This window comes from Cupressus sempervirens, chromosome 4 (assembly GCF_028749045.1).
Source record: "Cupressus sempervirens isolate cs-2001-9-10 chromosome 4, ASM2874904v1, whole genome shotgun sequence".
Classification (NCBI taxonomy): Eukaryota; Viridiplantae; Streptophyta; class Pinopsida; order Cupressales; family Cupressaceae; genus Cupressus; species Cupressus sempervirens.
The window spans coordinates 31,929,243-31,936,550 of record NC_143121.1 but is presented as its reverse complement, the minus strand read 5'-3'; positions in this window follow the sequence as shown (position 1 = coordinate 31,936,550).

Genomic DNA, 7,308 nt, shown 5'->3' with positions numbered 1-7,308 from the left:
AGTATAATTATTCCTTTTAAAATTAGGTGTTCTCATTTTGTTCAAAAATTAATTAAATATGCAATACCTAGCTATATGTCCCAAATTATTGTAATTATAATGTACAAATAAGGTTTCCATATCCTGGTCCACTTTGATTAACTTCTAATCTGCAATCTTATGCTATTTCTCCAAATTTATTACATTTATATCATGTGACACCACTATTTATATCATTTCATATTTTTCCATAATATTTCTTCATGTGCCCATATTTTTTTCATATATAACATCTTCCCTTGAATGATTTCATTTTCTCTTTAGGTTTCTCATTTTGATCTAGCATCTAATTTCTATCTTGTTCAGGTTCTTGCTTGACCAAAGTTTTGGATTTCTTAGAAAATTCCCTTTCTACATAACTAATATATACTATATTTCCCTTAGGCTTTTTTTCTCAACAAGCTTAGCTTTCACAATATTATTTTACATCTCAAGTTCCTTATACTTAAGCTTTGAGTCATTAAATTCTAAGTTTACCTTTGTAGGCTAAGTGTTCAAACCTTTGTAATCAATAGCTTTACCTTTTAGATTTTCCTCAAGATTATATTTCTCTAATTTGTTCTCATTTGAAATCTTGACCAAATCAAGTGATCTAACTTCAAGTTTATGATTTAGTGCTTGATTCACCTTCTTCAATTTTGTAATAAAATATGATTCCTTGATCTACTTGGCTAACTATTTCTCATAACCCTTGAATCTTCCAACTGATCTTTGAGTTTCATTATGTTATCTTGTGCATTCTTAAGTTTAATTTTTAATCTATAATGTTGATCATTCTCTAGATCAAAATCCTTAATTATTAAATTATAATTGCTTTGAAAATATATTTTATTCATTATGATCTTCCTCAAGTTGTTAGACTTCATTTTAGTAACTAGGTTTTGATACCAATTGTTAGAAATAGGGAATACTTGGGGGGTAGAGTGTGTGAATCAATATTCCAACACTTTTTGCCTAATTATATATTTTAGAAATAAGCCATTTAGTTGGATGAATAAGTTATCTAGAAATTAAAGTGTACAACACAATGAAACTCATAACACCATGATCTGTCAACTAGGAAAACCTTGGTTGGGATGGTAACAACAAGATAATGTACTTAAAAAAATAAATTATGTTAGGAGTGTTGGCCCTATTAGGAGTCTACTACGTACATTTATTACATCAGTCGTTTCTAGAGCATTGAACCTTGTTAGAGGCTTGAAGCCTATTAGGAGTTTTATTACAAAAGGATCTCACTACTCATACAATAAATTACAATATGTATAAGAGATATAACTATTGCACCAAAATTGACTATCTTTATATCTTCAATATCTAATTTTACCTTGCATGTTTCTCACATATTACCATTAATACATACATATACCAAAATACATAAAGTCCATATAACATTATCATAGCATATGTTCTTTTCATCTAAAAAATACCTTCCTATATACCCCTTTGAATTACCTTGTCCAAGCTACCTGATTAAGAAAATGTGTAAGCACTTACCCAAAACTTATTACCAAAAATTTATAATTGATGGTTAACATCTAGGAAGTCTTCTCTATATTTTCAAGTAATTGAATTGATAAGGTAATTTAATTCCTTAGCCAAAGTATCTTTTTTTATGTCTGATATTTTGACTCTGCAATAATAACCTGTCTTCATGTTCTCCAACCAAAAATCATGCCAATAATAATAATGATAATAAACTTAAGATCACAACAAATGCACAAAACTAAATATGAAAACCCATTATTAGAATAGTAAATCAAACTCAAGGGTTAAAATCATGAATTCATGTCACTTGACAAATTCAGAGGGTAAATAACTCAGGTACTTGTCCCACTTTCTAGGACCATTGGCTTAAGGTTAGGATTTGGACTAAAGAATTATCTCTCATATTTTACCATTGAGATATTGCAATAGGGCACCCTCATCCTAGCAATTCAAGGAAGTCGATGCTCGATACCTGCAATCTGCATAAAATTTTAGCATGTACATATAAATATAATCTAAAATAAATAATTAATAACAAGGAGTGGTGAATCATGTAGATCCTAACTAGTAGGCAACTGCGACTCCCTCCATCAACACCATTAAAAATGTCATACATAAAGTAAAACATGCATGTACACCATATGCATGGAAGTATGGGGTAAGTATCCATAGAAATTGCATATAAATCATCCATCAAACTATCATCATGGAATAACTGAAATCATTGTATACAAGAATCATCATCAAAATAATAATCATGTACACATGAAATAATTGAGTAGCAAGTAGATCGTCACATAATCAACTGAGTATGAAATAACATCCAAACAATCTGGCAATCAAGTACCACTAATCATCAAACATAATTATAAGCTAGCCTAAAAGAATTCATCAAGATAATATGAAAAGTAAACTAGGGGTAGGCACTAAATTCACCTCCCTAGACTTAGGCTTACTTTTGGAAGCCTATAAAAAATAAGGGTTATAGATCCCATACACTAGATGCATCCTCCCAAGTAGCTGATAAATCATCAGTAGGGTTGCATTGGACCCTTACCTACTCTATACCTCAACTCCTAAGCATTAAATCCTACTGCTATAGAATGTGCACCAACTCCAAAGCTAGTTTCCCATCCTCCACCTATAGCACACTCCAATCAAGAAAATGTATCACATAAGGAATATACTATCTAAGAATAGAAATATGGAAAACATTATGAAATTGAGCTAAGATTAGTGGAAATGCAAGATGGTAGGCAACTGGACCTATCCTCTCAAGAATCTCAAATGGTCCCACAAAATAAGGTACTAGTTTTGAGACCTTTCCATAATAGATTAAACTCTTTTGTGGACACGCTCTCAAGAAAACTTTCTCACTCACTACAAATTTCTTATCATCTTGTGAGCATCGCCATACTTTTTTTTTCTATCTTGTATTGTAGACATGTGCTCATGGATGTGTACTACTTGTTGCTCCATATCTTTAAGCATCTCAGGAGCCAACAAGATGTAGTCCTCTAAACTATCCCAACTCAATGGTGTATGAGAAGGATGACCATACAAATCTTGGAAAGGTGTAATCCCAATTGAAGTGTGACACCCATTATTATATGTAAAATTTTCTAGGTATAGGTAATCCTCCCAAAGAGTCTATCTATCCATAACATACATCCTCAACATATCCTCCAAAACTTGATTCACTCTCTTCTTCTAAACATCTACTTGTAGGTGATAAGTTGAGCTGAAGTTTAACTATGCACCAAGATCATGCTCCAAGGATATCCAAAATGTGGATGTAAATACAAGATCCCTATCTAAAATGGTCTTCTAGGGGAATAACATGCAATCTCTCAATATCATGCATGAATACATTAGTTACTAAAGCTATTGTATAAGATGACCTCATTGGTGAAAAGTGTGCCACCTTAGTCAATCGGTCAATCGTGACCATGATAGTATCATGTTGATGAGTAGTCATAGGTAATTTCCTACAATGAAATCCATAGAAATAATGTCCCACTTTCATGAAGGAATGAGATTAGGCTTTAAAATCCCTATTGGATGGTGGTATCACTCTTCATCCCTATCCAAAAGTATAGATGTCACAAATCTACATGCATCTTCTTAATAGTTGGATGCATTGAGTAAGATGCATGATGGGCCTTTAATTGGATTAATGTATGAAGCTCATCCAGTAGTGGGACATTTATCTTCCCTAAATATTTCAAAAGGATTTTTGACTCTAAGACATAATCTAAATTTTTTCCCTCCAATGGTCTCCTTGAATCTATCTCCCTTCTCACCTCCTAATACCAAGTATTTGTAGGAAGTTCCTAAAGTTTACAACTCCTAAAATCCATACTATGAGTCAATGATAGTGTTTCATGTCTCAAAGCATTATCTCATAGCCTCCTTCCACTAAATATACTTCACCTTAAAGTCATACTCTCAAAGAAACTCCATCTAACACCTCTACCTAACATTGAGATTAGGCTACGTGAATATATATTGTAAATTGTGGTGATTGCTATGAAACTTAAAATGGTGTCACAATAAGAAGTGTCTCCATCTCACTAGGGCATGAAAAAATATAGCTAACTCCATATCATATATGAGATAGTTCAACTCATGATCCTTGAGTTTACAAGACTCATAGGAAATCACCCATCTATCCTACATCAATATTGCTCCAATCCCTTCTAGGGAAGCATCCATATACACCATAAAGTCACCTTGTTGGATCAAGTACTGCTAGAATTGGCATTCTAGTCAAAAGCTCCTTGAGATTCTAGAATGCTTCCTCACATTTCTCTATCCAAATAAACTTATTTCCTTTTCTCTTGAGGGAAGTGATAGCATATGCTACTCTAGAAGGAATCTAAACTAACCTATAATAATAGACTGCTAGATCCATAAAGCTATGAATCTTGGACACATTAGTGGGTACATGCCAATCTACCATCGCATGGATCTTCACTGGGTCTACTAAGATACCATCCCCTAATATGATATGCCCTAAATACTATATCTTAGACTCAAAGAAATCACATTTCTTTGAATTGGTATAAAGTTGATTGTCTCTTAGGCAATGAATAACTGACTGTAAATGTTCCTCATGTTCTTCCTCAAATCTAGAGTATATCAAAATGTCATTGAAGAACACATGTACAAATAGGTCAAGGTAAGAGTAGAATAATCCATTAATCAAGAACAAGAAAACTAATGGAACATTTTTCAAACCAAATGCAACCACTGTAAACTCGTAGTGTCCATATTAAGTGTGGAAGGTAGTCTTATGAATGTTGGCATCCTAAATATGAAGCTAATGACATCCTAACTTTAGATCTGTCTTAGAGAATACTTTGGCTCCCTTGATATGGTAAAATAAATCCTTGATCCTTGGTAAATGATACATGTTCTTAATCATTACCTTGTTCAACTATTTTTAGTCAATGCACAAGCATAATAATCCATCCTTCTTCTTTACAAAGAGCACTGGTGCTCCCCATGGAGAAACACTCTGTTAAATATAACCTTTGGCCAATAAGGTCCTCAAACTATAGGTGTAACTCACTCAACTCCTAATGGTCTGATAAGGAGCTCTAGAAATGGGTTCTTCTCCTAGGATAAGGTCAATATTGAATTCAATTTCTCTCTTTAGTGGGATACCCAAAATTTTTCTAGAAAAGACATCTATATGCTCCTATAAGATAGGATGATCTAGAGTCTTTCTTGTAGGGTCTTCTTCTTCTAGTTCACTCACAATATTGGTAAACACTTAACAAAACTTACAAAATCTCCACTTCAAATACATAGTAGAGATCATTTATAGGGATATAGGTCTCTAGATGCCTATAAAATTTGACTCCCTACCCTGATCATCCTTAGATTGAATGGTTTTCTTTCTATAATCAATACTATATCTATGAGAGAAAAGCTAGTCCATACCAAATACTATGTCATAAGAACCAAGAGGAATAACTGATGGGTCTACTAATGTAACAAAACCTCCTAGGTTTAGTTCATACCATTGTACTAAAGAATCTATGGGAATCTTATCTCTTGAAGCTAGTTCCACTTGCCAACCCAAGCCCTACTTAACTGTCTCTAGCTTACATTTAAGAACTAGGGAAGGTGAAATGAAATAATCCATAGAACCCAAATTAAAAAAAATGGAAGGGATGTACCTTAGATAGCTCCCATAGTCTCAACCATGGTACCCTAATGATTTTCCTAGTAGTAATCTACCAGTACAAATACGTTATGTGACCTACCCACATCACCAACTATAGACTTAGATGTTGATAATCTAGGTCCCGAATAGTGAGATGTATGCTATGGGAAATTGGCTACAATGTGCCCAAACTATCCATAAGAGAAACATCATGTTCCTTTGCTAGTCCCTCTCCCTACTAGAGGTGCACTCATCTACTGGTGACTATCTCTACTAGAAAAAGATTGGTTTCTCTATATAGGCTGAGGATTTTGATTTCACCTATTACGCTGCATGTTACAAAAGTTTTGAGAGTTGGAAAGACTGCCACCACTCTATACCAGAGAGTAGGATTCCTTCTACTACTTCTATTATTGTTGGTCCTAATTTCCCTTAGGATAAGGAGGCATCCTATCATTGCCTATTATCTAGTACCACATCCTTGAGATTTTTGACTAAAATTCCTTAACACCCCCAATAAAATGGTTATTTAGGCCCTAAATAAAATGGTTTACCATTAGTGACACATTGTACGTAAGTGAAATATTTGATCTTGGACCTTTATAGGTCCTTCATCTGAGTGGCCTTAACTAACCTTTTTATATCACGTGAAGGTCTCTTTAAGGAATCCTAGACATATGTATTGCCTCATTCCCTACATTATGTGAATCTTCGTGATTTGCACCTTGAGGAGGAGGTAGACACTCCATAATGGTCCTCATCATTTGTATTGGGTCAACCTCCTCTAAATTAGCCTAATGCTCTCCATGGTGTTCCTTCTTGTTCTCCTCCTAAATGGGACTCTCATGGCTAGACTCATGCACACTAATATCCTTGCCTCACCCACATCCTCTATTATGGATTGAACTATAACCTCTCACCAAAAATCTCATCCTCAATACCATCCTAAAATAATATGCAAGAATAATGAGATGTTATAATATCAACAAGAACATACTACTGTATTATGTAAACACAAGAAACATGTTTTGAATATAATACAAGATCTATTCTAGTTTTTCCTATTTATAGGTTTAGGTACATTTCAATTTGAAGTTCAAGTATTCAAGTTTTTAATAAATACATATAGGAATTAAAGTTTTGTTTCAATTTGACTAGTCATCATCTATTGGTGTTCCAATAAACCCAGAGCTCACAATATAGAAACTTGGGCTCTAATACTAGATGTAATACCCTACTAGGGAACCCAAAATAACTTAACCTAAATTTTTACTAAGTTTTCCAAAAATTTTTTTTTTGAAAGATAATACATAACAAGAGATAACATAACAGAAGAAATAACTCACATACATACACCCATCCATAAACAAATTACATCTCTAAATGGTTCCATGATGTTGAATCACATGTAAAAGTTTTATTAATATCAAATCTAACACATAACCAAAATCCACATCATCAAATAACCACAAGTACAAATCAAATTAAATAATATACAATTAAAAAGGATGCCACTTGGCATAGCCAAAATGCATGATCATCCACTATAGAAGTTGTATACATCATGAATAAATAGATCATATCATAATATCTCTGATAATGAAGTA